Genomic DNA, 13,131 nt, shown 5'->3' with positions numbered 1-13,131 from the left:
ACTGAAATGTTGTTGTTTTTCAACAAAACATTTGGGAGCAAACCTGGCGGGCTCGAGCAGGGGCATGGAGAGGGCATTTTAGAAGGAGTGATGCCTAGGTGAATTAATCAAATTGGTGACGCAGCAGGAGGTGGTGCGGTACGGACGTCGAGTCAACAAAAAAAACTAGTTGGAATGAAGTGACTGATAGCCGAGAAGGCCGGTCAGCAGGTCTTGGAAGAGGGAGGGAGGCATTCCAATGAAGTGTGGTGCGAGGCGTGGGGGGCGCGGGAGTGGTAGCAGGGGACCAAGTACACAAAAAAAGTAACCTCAACAATTCAAGTGTCCTCTAACCCCTGCGTAGGGTAGAGAAAATATGCAACATAATCTTTGTGAAAAAATTAACGAAAGAAAATGAAAGTACTGACAAGTATAGTGTATTTCAACACCATGCTATGTGAAATATTCCTTAAAAGGAGAAATATGCCGTAGCTGCTACAATAATAACCCAATGTTCCACAGGAGTAGTTAAGCACGACCCTACAAATATAATATGTAAATGTAAAACCCTTCTCCCAATATTAAAAAATCGCTCACTCTTCATGCTTATCAAAAGAAATCTTACCAACAATAACAAGAAGATAAAGGGTTGTAGCGTCGATAATAGGCTCAGGAGATGGAGAATACTGCCAAGTAAATATAATAATAAATATAATAAAAAGGAGTCAGTAAAAAAACAGTAATGGAATTCGGTATGAGATACGAGTGAAATATTTATGAATGACAGATGACGACTTGTCTAACAAGTCGGCAGCTCTGGCGCTTACTCCACATCCTCGCCTTCTAAGAAACAGTGGTGGAAAACCCATATTATTGGTTACAGAGCTAACCTAAATGGGGAAGAATAATCCAGAGTCCAAGAGAACTCCTTTGTTTATGACTGAATTAGAAGTAACGCAAAGTGCTCCCGGAGATGGGCCCTTTGAGCAGCATGACAAATGTAGTGCTGCTTAAAGTGCAGTAACAGACATCCATTTCGCATGTTGGAGGCAGCTAAGCACCTTGCTTCTGGTTTTTGTTTCTTTGTGGATAAACGCTGCTAACTCTACAATGCAAAGGTGTCTGGTAAAACGCAAGTTTTCAAAGGTAGCATTGATTCGCATTAAATGAACCTCTTCATCATGGAATTCAACTGTGGAACCGATTACGGCCTTTCTGGGACAGCCGTGGGCGTCTGCAAACGGGGGGATTCCTGCCCCCTACGGCACAGAAGCCGCAGCAGGCCAGCAACCGAACCACCAATGTCAACGCGCTAAGAGCCGCCCATTAAACTGGCATTCGCATCAGCGCACACATTGTGGATAGCTTTGATCGACCCTCTGGGTGCTATAAATCACATTGCAGCACTTTTCCCTGTGCACATCCGAGGTCAGGCCTTCGCCCTCCGACCCTAAAAGCAGTTTTGATAGCAGGATTGGTTTTAAAGCGTGCATGAAAGGCAGCGGTGTCAGATGTGTAAGTCTTTACTCGTTTATGTAAGCTAGAGAGGGTGCTCATCCTTTTAGGAGCTGGTGAAGGGCACAGAGCGACGGGCGGGGGTGGCCCGATAGGTCAGAGATGCAACACTCAGCGGAGGCGGGGGTCACTGTGTGGTGGTGTGACACAGGCCAGGGCGTTTTCAATTTTCTTCCATCGCATGAAAAGACGGACTAAAAGTGGGCGCGTCACACCAATGGAAATACGTCGAAGTGAGCCATTTTTTGACACAGCAGCATAGAAGAGTATGCTTCATGTGCATGCTTATCCACACTGAGAAGCACTAGCAACGCCAACAGGTCTGAACTCTGGGTACCTCCAGTGTCCGTTTCCTGTCTGTGGTTCCGGACCAACTCTGGGGAAGGCTTCATTCTAACAACGCTGCACTTGGTGTAATGCATTGTATTGATGTGGTTATTGTGTCCGAGTGTAACTGTCCTTAAACAAGGAAAGGAGAGGAATGAGAGGGTAAGAGCCGTTTGTTAAAATAATGGTTTTCAGCAAGTGAGGAGGAGCGAGACAGAGATGAAGAGGAGGAAAGAGAGAGGGGGAGGGGCAGCGGCAGAGCAAGAGAAGTGGACACTGACTGTTGTTGATAGAAAGAAGAGGAAACGAAACGAGAGACGGCCTAGCGGCCGTCAAAGTGAAAGCCGTGGGCAGTGAATAAACTAGGGGAGGAGAAATGCCTGAGGCACAGCGCATGCTTGGGGATGCCTGTGGGAGGGAGGCTGGTGGCTTTGATGTGCACATGCTTTTTAGGTCAATGCACTTGCGCATTGAGCTTGCTTTTCACGGGCACAGAATCAAATCGCCCGATGGTTAAGCTCTGGTTGAGCCCCAGTATCTCTCGCAAGCGCATTGACAGGCGAGACCTAAAAAACAAGTACAAATGGAAGCCAGAGCAGTGGAAGGACACACAGTTGAATTAGGAAGCAGTACTTAGGCCAGTCTCCAGGGGAGGGACAAACGCAGGAAGAGGAATGTGAAGCTGGAGCGCACTCACAAAGAGAAGTAATGAAATTACAGGAACTATGAAGCCAATTAATGGTAACCAATGAAGCAGTGTCTAAGCCACCTGTAAGCTAACAAAATGTTTTGCAAGCGACAGCATGTGTGCAGTGTCAGACGAGACCTAAAAAAGGCAAGATGAGAAGAAAGGAGGTGAGGGAGAAATAAGAAAGCAGTGACAAAGCAAGAATGCTAGGATGCTAAAGGACTTGCATGAGTGACTTTAAAATACAAGCAGTATAGGGCAGTGAAAGAAAGAAGCGTTCAGAGAAATCAAAACGTGGCTGCCTGCAGGGACAGAGGTGGGCTTCTAAAGAAATTATGATCCTTGCACTTTTATTTATTTTTACAAAGCCTGCCAGCATTCTCCTTTTTGCTGCAGCCAGCCCACTTAAGGGCAGTATCATGGGCGAATGCCAGAGGCAGTAAACACGAGTCTGAAAAGCAGGTTTATGTTCCTACTTCTGCCTTCTTGTCCCAGGAGAGTAAGGGGAACACGACGGGCAAGTCAGTTGTAGCACCTGCCCCTGAAAGTCCAGGCTACACTCAAAATTCTTCTTTTCATCTTAAGGAATTCGTAACTATTGCGCCTCGTTTATTCTCGAAAAATACGTCATTTCCATTTCAAACTCTGCAATATTATTCCCTCATTGCTTTGTATTTTGTATTATGGCTTAGAATGTATATTCCCAGACAGCACTACGTGAAGATTCTGTTTGCATCATGGTTGCATAGAATGTATCTGCATCCCTCTCTTTTCGATCTTCCATCACTTACCCTGAATTTGTTGACTATATACGTATTTGGTGCATTTTGGTTATCAGTTTCATTCTTGTTATTCTCCAGTGGGATACATACAGTTCTTCAACTTCACTACGGTAGACATCGCCCTGCCCCGGGGTCATACATCCTCGACCGCAGCAGACACCTTCCTACCTGCCTACATTAGTCACTTCTCTCTCCTCGCCTGAACCGCTGCTAAGTCCCAGAGGAGCTCTCAGTTCAGCTGTTTCCGATTTTGACTTTCTTTCGTGTCGTCAGCCGCGAGGGCGGGGCCTGAAAGGGAAGCTGGGCCGAGCCTTCACTGCATTGGGAAACATAGAAAGTACGGGAAATGGCAGGGCTCCAGCGGAGTGACGGAAACAGGACTACCGAAGAGAAAAAGAAAGTGACAGAACCTGTAAACCTGCAGGCAGAGCGCGAGAGACAGACGAAAAAAGGGTGGGACAGGACAGGGAGGATTACCGTGTGCCTCACAGACCAGAGAGTGAGACCAGAGCCGAGGAGCACACGTAAGGGCAGCTGGAGGCGCTGTGTCCGAAGCAGAGAGGATGGCAGCTCCTGCCGCGGGGGTGCCAAGACCCGCACCCCAGCTGCTACTGGACATTCCTGCCTGGGTGCTGGAACAGTTCTGCCGACAATGGACTGCCTGTCGGACAACAGCTGGATGCTCTTCGGTGAGACCCCCCATCCTGTATCCCTCATACCTGTTTAGCCACCTGTATCTCTTACCCTCCCTACGCGTTACCAACCTCTCCGCCTCTTATACCCCCCACGCTCATCTCTCATTAACCTTGTGCCTCCTGTAACCAGAACTTTAACGTTGCCAAGGTCCATGTATGAGTAGCGTATCCAGTCCTTGGTTTCTTTGCAACCTGGGATTTGAAGTAAGGGATTTAAGTGTGCCGTGTCCTGCCGGTGCTGAATCTAACAAGAATGAAACGAACTGCTGCACGCGCACTAGCGCGAGACACCGCAAAAAACGATCCCGTTCCCCAGGTTCAGGCGCGAGTAGTGCACGAGGTTGGAGAGCTCGAGACGCCGCCGTGAGCGTGCACGTAAGCAGGGGAGGATCGCCGGAGAAGACATGGAGCCTGATGCCGATGCCGAGACTGACCTGCTGCGGAGGGAGAGTGACACCGGAAAGAGGCAGGTGAGTGGGGGTGAGTGGTATTGGTGGGGGAATGTGTGTGTGCATGTGTCTGAGTGTGCTGCTTAGTTGTGTGGGGTGGGGGTGGGGGGTTCTGTGCGCTCCTGTGTGTGTGTGGTGTGTGTGTGTGTGTGTGCGTGTGATTGAGAGGCGAGAGGCTGCCTTGCTGTGCACAGTTGGAGCAAGAGATGTGCACGGCTGGGGGGGCGGGGCCAGGGGGCGCGTCCACGAGGTGTAATCGGCGCTCGTGGCAGATCTAGGTCGCTCACAAGGAACTCGGTAACAATAGGTCTAGCGAGACCTAAAAAGACTGTTTTAGGTATGTTCATAGCAAAAGTGGTTTGCCACGATCCGATGGCTGCAGAACCTAGGCACTAGATATGGACCCTGCTAGTCCATAGGGTCGAGCTGGCCAGGTCATAAGCCTGGTGTCCTTGTAATGCAGCAGTGAAAGGCCCAGGTCACCTCAGTCCATCACAGGCAGTGGGAGCCGACAACCTTCAGATGTGCAGCGCCTTCATCTGATCAGACACTCGTCCTGAAGACTGACTGCTGGCAGTCTCTCTCTCTCTCTCTCTCTTTCCTCTCTCTCTCTCTCCTCCAGCCACCCTCTTTCTCGCTCTCACATTCACCCACCTCCTCCCCCTCTTTCAATAAATCAGTCACCAATCTGTATGTGTAGAGCGCAGCTTATCACCCGCGAGGGTTTCCAGGCGCTTGGTTGCTGAGATCAGTCGAAAAGCTAGGTCTCAGGTCTGTTCCTGAAGTCCGTCAGCGAGGGTGATGTATGGAAGTGAGAGGGGGCGGCTCCGTCAGCGAGGGTGATGTATGGAAATGGAGAGAGACGGCGTCCGTCAGCAAAGGTGATGAATGAAGTGGAGAGGGGACGGCGTCCGTCAGCGAGGGTGATGTACGGAAGTGGAGAGGGACGGCGTCCGTCCAGCGGAGGTGATGTATGGAAGTGGAGAGGGACGGCGTCCGTCAGCGATGGTGATGTATGGAAGTGGAGAGGGACGGCGTCCGTCAGCGGAGGTGATGTATGGAAGTGGAGAGGGGACGGCGTCCTTCAGCGAGGGTGATGTATGGCAGTGGAGAGGGACGGCGTCCGTCAGCGGAGGTGATGTATGGAAGTGGAGAGGGACGGCGTCCTCAGCGAGGGTGATGTACGGAAGTGGAGAGGGACGGCGTCCGTCAGCGGAGGTGATGTATGAAGTGGAGAGGGACGGGCGTCGTCAGCGAGGTGATGTATGGAAGTGGAGAGGGACGGCGTCCTTCAGCGAGGGTGATGTATGGAAGTGGAGAGGACGGCGTCCGTCAGCGATGGTGATGTATGGAAGTGGAGAGGGACGGCGTCCGTCAGCGTAGGTGATGTATGGAAGTGGAGAGGACGGCGTCCGTCAGCGAGGGTGATGTATGGAAGTGGAGAGGGACGCGTCCGTCAGCGGAGGTGATGTATGAAGTGGAGAGGGACGGCGTCCGTCAGCGAGGGTGATGTATGAAAGTGGAGAGGGGACAGAGTCCTTCAGCGAGGGTGATGTATGGAAGTGGAGAGGGACGGCGTCCGTCAGCGGAGGTGATGTATGGAAGTGGAGAGGGACGGCGTCCTTCAGCGAGGGTGATGTATGGAAGTGGAGAGGGACGGCGTCCGTCAGCGATGGTGATGTATGGAAGTGGAGAGGGACGGCGTCCGTCAGCGGAGGTGATGTTTGGAAGTGGAGAGGGACGGCGTCCTCAGCGAGGGTGATGTATGGAAGTGGAGAGGGACGGCGTCCGTCAGCGATGGTGATGTATGGAAGTGGAGAGGGACGGCGTCCGTCAGCTGAGGTGATGTATGGAAGTGGAGAGGGACGGCGTCCGTCAGCGAGGGTGATGTATGGAAGTGGAGAGGGACGGCGTCCGTCAGCGGAGGTGATGTATGGAAGTGGAGAGGGACGGCGTCCGTCAGTGAGGGTGATGAACAGAAGTGGAGAGGGACGGCGTCCGTCAGCGGAGGTGATGTATGGAAGTGGAGAGGGACGGCGTCCGCCAGCGAGGGTGATGTATGGAAGTGGAGAGGGCCGGCGTCCGTCAGCAGAGGTGATGTATGGAAGTGGAGAGGGACGGCGTCCGTCAGCGGAGGTGATGTATGGAAGTGGAGAGGGACGGCGTCCGTCAGCGGAGGTGATGCATGGAAGTGGAGAGGGACAGCGTCCGTCAGCGAGGGTGATGTATGGAGGTGGAGAGGGACGGCATCCGTCAGCGAGGGTGATGTATGGAAGTGGGGAGGAACGGCGTCCGTAAGCGAGGGTGATGTATGGAGGTGGAGAGGGACGGCATCCGTCAGCGAGGGTGATGTATGGAAGTGGGGAGGAACGGCGTCCGTAAGCGAGGGTGATGTATGGAAGTGGAGAGGGACGGCGTCCGTCAGCGTAGGTGATGTATGGAAGTGGAGAGGGGCGGCGTCCGTCAGCGAGGGTGATGTATGGAAGTGGAGAGGGACGGCGTCCGTCAGTGAGGGTGATGTATGGAAGTGGAGAGGGACGGCGTCCGTCAGCGGGGGTGATGTAAGGAAGTGGAGAGGGACGGCGTCCGTCAGCGGGGGTGATGCATGGAAGTGGAGAGGGACGGCGTCCGTCAGTGAGGGTGATGTACAGAAGTGGAGAGGGATGGCGTTTGTCAGCGAGGGTGATGTATGAAAGTGGAGAGGGACGGCGTCCGTCAGCGATGGTGATGTATGGAAGTGGAGAGGGACGGCGTCTGTCAGCAAGGGTGATGTATGGAAGTGGAGAGGGACGGCGTCCGTCAGTGAGGGTGATGTATGGAAGTGGAGAGGGACGGCGCCGTCCGCAAGGGTGATGCATGGAAGTGGAGAGGGACGGCGTCCGTCAGTGAGGGTGATGTATTGAAGTGGGGAGGGATGGCGTCCGTCAGCGATGGTGATGTAGGGAAGTGGAGATGGACGGCGTCCATCAGCGAGGCTGATGTATGGAGGTTGAGAGGGATGGCCTCCGTCAGCGAGGGTGATGTATGGTAGTGGAGAGGGTCGGCGTCCGTCAGCGAGGGTGATGTATGGAAGTGGAGAGGGACAGCATCCGTCAGCGAGGGTGATGTATGGAGGTGGAGAGGGACGGCGTCCGTCAGCGAGGGTGATGTATGGAGGTGGAGAGGGACGGCGTCCGTCAGCGAGGGTGATGTATGGAGGTGGAGAGGGACGGATCCATCAGCGAGGGTGATGTATGGAGGTGGAGAGGGTCGGCGTCCGTCAGCAAGGCTGATGTATTGAAGTGGGGAGGGATGGCGTCCGTAAGCGAGGGTGATGTATGGAAGTGGAGAGGGACGGCGTCCGTCAGCGATGGTGATGTATGGAAGTGGAGAGGGACGGCGTCCGTCAGTGGAGGTGATGTATGGAAGTGGAGAGGGGCGGCGTCCGTCAGCGAGGGTGATGTATGGAAGTAGAGAGGGACGGCGTCCGTCAGTGAGGGTGATGTATGGAAGTGGAGAGGGACGGCGTCCGTCAGCGGGGGTGATGTATGGAAGTGGAGAGGGACGGCGTCCATCAGCGAGGCTGATGTAAGGAAGTGGAGAGGGACGGCGTCTGTCAGTGAGGGTGATGTACAGAAGTGGAGAGGGATGGCGTTCGTCAGCGAGGCTGATGTATTGAAGTGGGGAGAGATGGCGTCCGTCAGCGATGGTGATGTAGGGAAGTGGAGAGGGACGGCGTCCATCAGCGAGGCTGATGTATGGAGGTTGAGAGGGATGGCCTCCGTCAGCGAGGGTGGTGTATTGAAGTGGAGAGAGACGGCGTCTGTCAGCAAGGGTGATGTATGGTAGTGGAGAGGGTCGGCGTCCGTCAGCGAGGGTGATGTATGGAAGTGGAGAGGGACAGCATCCGTCAGCGAGGGTGATGTATGGCGGTGGAGAGGGACGGCGTCCGTCAGCGAGGGTGATGTATGGAGGTGGAGAGGGACGGCGCCCGTCAGGGAGGGTGATGTATGGAGGTGGAGAGGGACGGCATCCGTCAGCGAGGGTGATGTATGGAGGTGGAGAGAGATGGCGTCCGTCAGCGAGGGTGATGTATTGAAGTGGAGAGAGACGGCATCTGTCAGCGAGGGTGATGTATGGTAGTGGAGAGAGATGGCGTCCGTCAGCGAAGGTGATGAATGAAGTGTAGAGGGTCGGCGTCCGTCAGCAGGGGTGATGTACGGAACTGGAGAGGGACAGCATTCCTGGACGTGGCGGTGAGTTGATGGAAGGAGCGGCCACTGGTGTGGTGGATGCGCGGTGTCTAAGCCAGGGTAGGGGAGGGGCAGAGAAGGTTTCTAGATGGTTGGTGGAAGTTCAGGCGGTGGTTCATGTATAATGGTCTTTGGTCAGTGAGAGCTTTGCAGGCGCTTGTCAGTAGTTTGAATTGGCATCGTTTCTGGCTGGGGGGGGGGGGGGGCAGTGGATGTCCCTCAGGTGCTGGGTCGGTTTAGGCAGGCTGAGGATCAGTCTGGCCGCTGAATTATGTTTCCTCTGCGGCCTTCTCATGAGTTTGGTGGTGGTACCAGTGTACAATGCATTGCCGTAGTCAAAACAGCTGGGTTTGCGTGACTGTTTTTCTCATGCTTATTGGGAGCCATTTGAAGATTCTTCACAGCATGCGGAAAGTGTGGAAACAGGAAGAGGATACGGTGTTGATCTGTTGTTTCATGGTGAGTGTGTTGTCTAGGATGATGCTGAGGTTTTAGGCGTGGTCTTTTGGTGTGAGGTTGGGTCGGAGTTCAGTGGGCCACCAGGTGTTGTTCCGGTTGCCAAAGTTCAATACTTTGGTTTTGTCCATGTTGAGCTTCAAACAGTTCTCTTTCATCCAGGCTGCGACGTTCGTTATGCAGTTGTGGAAGTAGGTGTTGGTGGCCGTGGGGGTCTGCTGAGAGCGCGAGGATGAGCTGGGTGTCGTCGGTGTAGGATATGATGTTGATGTTGTTTCTGATAATGTTGGCTAGAGGTGTCATGTAGGTTTTTAAAGAGGATGCCGCAGATGGTGCTCGTGGGTTCTGAGGTGAAGGGTGAGGCGGATTCTCTGTGTGCGTCCTGAGAGGAATGATGCCACCCATCTGAGTGTGTCTCCTTTTATTCCAATCTGGTGCAGTCTCGATGAGTGTGTGGTGGGAATCAATATCGAAGGTGGTGGAGAGGTCAAGAAGGATAAGGTGGCCGATTCTCCTCTGTCGAGAAGGGTGCGGATGTTGTCCGTGGCGGTGATCAGGGCTCTATCACACTCTGACTCTCTTTCTCTCTCTTCTTCCCTTATAGTGTATCACTATCTCTCTCCCTCCATTTCTACCACACTCTCTCTTACCCCCATTGTCCTTCACTTTTTCCACTCTCTTGTGCTCTCTCTCGCCCCCTCTCTTCCCATCACTTCTACCACTCTCTCTCTCTCTCTCACCCCACACCAGGACTGAAGGCATGTGCATCTGGACACCCACGGAGATAAGTGCTCATGGCAGGGCTGAGACAGAGTCAGACTGGCTCCCCGGGAGCTGTGTGTGAGTGCGCTAGTGGAGTGGCGCCTCTTGATGAGTCCAGTGAGAACACTCTCTAGTTAAGTCAAGTTTATTGGATCAGCTTTACAAGAAAGCCATACATTTGCACAATACACATTTCATAAATAGCAATAGTGGCTTATGCAGTCGGGTAGATATTTCACAAGAAAACAAGTTATACATAGTGGTCCGTAATTGTGATGGAATCTTTACAGTTTAGGCACCGTAATGTTTTAAAATAGATGTGTATTGTGCTATTTCTCCACTGACCTCGTGATGCTCAGTGTTACAAACACACTGTCCACAGAAAGAAGTGTTAAACCCTGGCACAGAAATATCAGCTTAATTCACTGGTGATGGGACACAAAAGCATTAACATTTAAGGGAAAAAGAAGAGACAAATAGAAAGCCATTTAGTGGCTGATTTGTATAAAGTGAAACCTGAAAACCTGGATTGATCGAGGCTTCGTCGCATTCTAAAATTGTGTGACTTTAGTCAAATATTTGATTCCACGGATCCTCCATTTTCTTCACTATCGCACATGAGAGCACCTCCAAATCAGTGAGTTTAGAATACCAGTGATACAAACACCTATTGTGTTTGATTTAATTGCATATATTGTTGCTCAATCTATAAGAATCTGGGCAGGGTGGCTTTAGGGTAAGAGGCGCCAGGTGCGACAGTCTTTTTTGGAGCCCCCTCTCACTCCCATGGAAGAATTCTCCAAAGAGTCCCTCACTCCCACCTTCCAACAGTTCCACTCATCTCTACAGAGCCGAGTTCCACACGCTTTTATTGTTCAATAGCGCTGCGAATACTAACCATAGGGTGTCGGAGCACTTTACACCAAACACACATTAACAGAGGCAATGACTCTTATATGTGTAACTTAGTCTACAGGAAATGTTATACAAACAAATGAGGATTACTGTTCTTTGATCTGAATGGACACATTCTTTGCAGCCGGCATTTTAACCCTCTGCGCTACTTTTTGATGAGTCAAAACTGCCACTAGACAAAACTTCCATCTCTCTCCAGCAGAAACATTAGGCACTCGAGTTATTTTGACATTTTTATTGTTGCCAGAAACCTGCTGGACACACAAGGAAACAGCAGGTGCTTTTAAAACCCCAAATCATGTCTGAACTCCGCGCCTCTCCCAGGTAGGTGCTGGTGCAGCTGCACCAGTCGCACTGTCCTAAAGCCACCCTGAATCTGGGCTACACACAGGGTTCATGTGACAACTGTCTTGCCTCTGAGGTTACTAATAATAGTGCAATCGCCGGGGCACGGGCAAGTATGCTTTCTAAGTTCATGTTCAAAAACAATCACTTTCAATAAGTACTTCTCAGCGCAACAATATAATGTGCTCCACGTGTTAAAGAAATACACATTTTTTAATTCAACAGAGATTTCATCTTTGCACAATACACATTTCATAAATTACAACAGTGGCTTGTGCAGCAGGGCCGATGTCTCACAAGAAACAACTTATACTTGCTGGTCTGTAATTGTGATGGAATCTTTGCAGTTTAGGAATTGCAATGTTCAAAACATAGTTCTGTATTGTGATATATCTTCACTGGCCTCGTCATGCTCACGTTACAAAAACACCGTCCACAGAAAGAAGTTTTAAACCCTGGCAAAGAAATATCAGCTTAATTCACAGGTGATGGATCACAAAAGCATTAATATTTAAGGTAAAAAAGGAGAGACAAATTGATACCCATTTAGTAGGTAATTTGTACAAAAGGAAACTAGAACACCTGGATTCATTTAGGCTTCGCCGCGAAACCACATTTTGTGATCATAGACAAATACTTGACTTCAGCGATGGTCCATTTTCTTCCCCATCACATATGAAAGCACCTTCAGAACCATGAGGTTAGAATAGCAGCGCTACAAAAACCTATTGTGTTTGAATTAATGGATCTAAAAGAATCTGGGCAGAGCCGGCTTTAGAGTTAGAGGCGCCAGGTGTGACAATATTTTTTCGCGCCCCTTCGCCCATGACCGCCATTTCCAAATATTCCCTCATCCCACCTTCCAACACTGACACTCCTATCTACACAGCTCCTCCTTCACATGCGTGTCTTTTGTTTTATAGCGCTACTCATGTCAACTCTTGGGTGTCAGAGCACTTTACATCAAACATACATTAACAGAGGCAATGAGTGTGTAAATCAGTCTATAGGAAATGTTACACAAATCATTGAGGATTACCGTTCTGTGATCCTTGTAGTGAAGGAGGTCCACTCAGGAAGGTTGTATTTCAAGATGTTTATTCCATGAAGATAACCGGTAGTAAAGTACAGGACATCATGTAGTTACGTTGTAGTTCAGAGCCCCACCAGGAGCTGTCACTACAGCTCTGTGTCCCAACATTCCGAGGCTCATCAGACTCCAACACTCCAATGAGCCAGAGCACAGGCACTGGCTGAGCAGGGCTGGTAAACCCCCTTACAATATAATATGCAGGACACTACAATGTTCTTTGCAGCCGGCATATTAACCCTCTGCGCTACTTAATGATGAGTCAAAACTGTGACAAGTTAAAACTTCCATCTCTCTCCAGCAGAAACATTATTCTCCTGCGTTATCTAGACATTTTTATTGTTGCCTGAAACCTGCTGGACACACAAGGAAGCAGCAGGTGCTTTTAAAATCTAAAGTTATTTCTGCACACAGCGCCGCTCCCAGGTCAGCCCAGGTGCGGCTGCACCGGTCGCACAGTCCTAAAGCCGTCCTGAATCTGGTTTACATACAGGGTTCACGTGACAACTGTCTTGCCTCTGAGGTCACTAATATTAGCACTGTTGTTGGGCGGGGCAGGAATGGTTTCTAGGGTCATGTTTAAAAACAATCACTTTCAATAAGTACTTCTCAGCGCAGCGCTATAATGTGCATATTAATGTCAAAGCTCTGCATGCCAAAGAAATATACATTTTTGAATTTTACAGAGACTTTATCATATGTTACATAATGTCTGGTGCATGATTCACACGGCAAACATTTCCTGCCCTTGTTTTAAAATTGTACAAGGAAAAGAGATATGTAGCAGTCAGTTTCACGTGAGGCTTCTGGGTGTCATGGCAACATGTGGGAGGGTCCTTGTGAAGAAGATTCTTTGGAATGTTGGTGTTTGAAGATTCTTTGGAATGTTGGTGTTT

This window comes from Lissotriton vulgaris, chromosome 5 (assembly GCF_964263255.1).
Source record: "Lissotriton vulgaris chromosome 5, aLisVul1.2, whole genome shotgun sequence".
In the NCBI taxonomy this organism is placed as follows: Eukaryota; Metazoa; Chordata; class Amphibia; order Caudata; family Salamandridae; genus Lissotriton; species Lissotriton vulgaris.
The sequence above is the reverse complement of the archived record's forward strand: the minus strand, read 5'-3'. Positions refer to the sequence as shown.